The sequence below is a fragment of the Notolepis coatsorum genome (assembly GCF_963971535.1).
Source record: "Notolepis coatsorum genome assembly, chromosome: 20".
NCBI lineage: Eukaryota > Metazoa > Chordata > Actinopteri > Aulopiformes > Paralepididae > Notolepis > Notolepis coatsorum.
In genome coordinates, this window is record NC_140184.1 from 69,615,021 (window position 1) to 69,617,582 (window position 2,562).

The following is a 2,562-nucleotide window of genomic DNA, read 5'->3' on the forward strand; positions in this document are numbered from 1 at the left end:
TGTACATAAGTTATTTAGGTCCCGTCAATAGAACGACATTGTGCAATAAAACAAGTAAACAGAGTAGGGCATATCGGTATATGTACATGAGTTATTTACAGAGCATGGTAGGACATGCTAGGTCCTGTGGTAGTGCAATACACTGTTAGCTCCGGATGAGGCACTGGGTCTTTATGTACATGCTATATTGGTGGTCAATGTCACTTCGGATTGCTACGACACATCTCTACTGCTTGTGACAGGCTGTGGTGCGTTCCAGACTTTACTCCTGTTGGGAAACTATAGCGATGGTCTGTGCTCACCACACTTTTCTTCGGCCTCCCCGCAGCGAGCCGGCGTCGACCCCCGAGCTTCATTTTACGACGGGCAACAGAGGTGGGTTGAGCCGCTATGCTTGGCCCAGCACGGTTAGCGACTCGCCTGAGCGCGTGTGCACGTTTTGATGCATGGCTGATACCAGAGCGGCCGAAGGTGTGTAGAGCTGCCAGCAGCTTGGAGGGATTCCCCTTCAGCTGATTGAAGATCTTTATCATGGCTGACGCTCCCCCTTGAAGTTCCTCATTGGTCAGCATTTCGTGGAACTCCTCTTTGAACTCCTCCAATTGGGACCGATACCTCTCTCTGGCTAAAACAACTGAAAAAAGATGGAGCAATAGATGATATTGTATTTGAACTGTAGTGTAAACATTTATATAAATTCAAAAATGGTCAGCAGAGGAGATCGAGCCTTTGAGGTGTCAGCACCTAGAGGTACGCCTTGCCAATGGACATCCCACGTGTTGAGCAACCTAATTGTTGTATTTATAATGCATGTATAAATACATTGACTATTGGCCATGACAATGAACACAATTTTGAAAAAACAAGTCTCCACCTTCAATGCCGTCAGCTCCCATAAATGTGGTCTGGTCGCTCAGCTCTGGAGTGACCTGTGACCCATTGCATTGCATTGATGCTTATGTGCTGTAATACTGCAATCACAGCTAAACAGAGTAAGCCCAGATGACAGCCCTGTGTCACTCTCTTTCTCTCCGTCTCTGCCTCCCTTCCTCTCTCTCATTCCCTCTCTTTCTGTCTGTCTGTTCGTCTGTCTGTCCGTCTGTCTGTCTGTCTGTCTCTCTTCTATCCTGTCTCACTCTTTCTTTCTCTCCGTCTCTGCCTCCCTTCCTCTCTCTCATTCCCTCTCTTTCTGTCTGTCTGTTCGTCTGTCTGTCTGTCTGTCTGTCTGTTCGTATAATTATCTGTCTATCTGTCTGTCTGTCTGTCTGTCTGTCTGTCTGTTCGTATATCTGTCTATCTGTCTGTCTGTCTGTCTGTCTGTCTGTTCGTCTGTCTGTCTGTCTGTCTGTCTGTCTGTCTGTCTGTCTGTCTGTCTGTCTGTCTCTCTTCTATCCTGTCTCACTCTTTCTTTCTCTCCGTCTCTCCCTCCCTTCCTCTCTCATTTCCTCTCTTTCTGTCTGTCTTCTATGCTCTCTCTCTCTCTCTCTCTCTCTCTCTCTCTCTCTCTCTCTCTCTCTCTCTCTCTCTCGTCCTCTCTCTCTCTCTTCTCTCTCTCTCTCTATCTCTCTCGTCTCTTCTCTCTCGTCTCTCTCTCTCTCTCTTCTCTCTCTCTCTCTCTCTACTACTGGACTGGCTGGTAGGCCTACTACTGGACTGGCTGTAGGCCTACCACTGAACTCTGCTGTAGGCCTACCACTGAACTGGCTGTAGGCCTACTACTGAACTGGCTGAGTAGGCCTACTACTGAACTGGCTGTAGGCCTACCACTGAACTGGCTGTAGGCCTACTACTGAACTGGCTGTAGGCCTACTACTGAACTGGCTGTAGGCCTACCACTGAACTGGCTGTAGGCCTACCACTGACTGGCTGTAGGCCTACTACTGAACTGGCTGTAGGCCTACTACTGAACTGGCTGTAGGCCTACCACTGAACTGAACTGGCTAGTAGGCCTACTACTGAGACTGGCTGTAGGCCTACCACTGAACTGAACTGGCTGTAGGCCTACTACTGGACTGGCTGTAGGCCTACTACTGAACCACTTTGGTGGCGCAGAGATCTGGTTTAATCAATATTCTGACTCTGGCCCCAAAAGTCTAAAGGCGGCTCATAATGGACAGACAGACAGAGAGACAGAGAGACAGACAGACAGACAGACAGACAGACAGACAGACAGACAGACAGACAGACAGACAGACAGACAGACAGACAGACAGACAGACAGACAGACAGACAGACAGACAGACAGACAGACAGACAGACAGACAGACAGACAGACGTATTACATTACAATTGATCCACACAAACAAACTTCCAACATTCTCACCACAGACCAGAGTCAGAGTGACAATTCAACAGACCAACAGATACACAGCTAAACCTGGCAGGTTGTGTCACACTCTTTCCCAGAGCCGTATAAGCAGGGGGGGGGGGGGTGGGGGGGGGGGGGGGGTCTTGGGACTGGGTGCCTCCTGTCATGGCTGCCAGCTTCCAAATCCACTCTGGTGGGACGATGATAACGCATTTTTCACATTGCTCATGCAACACGTAACACAACACACACAC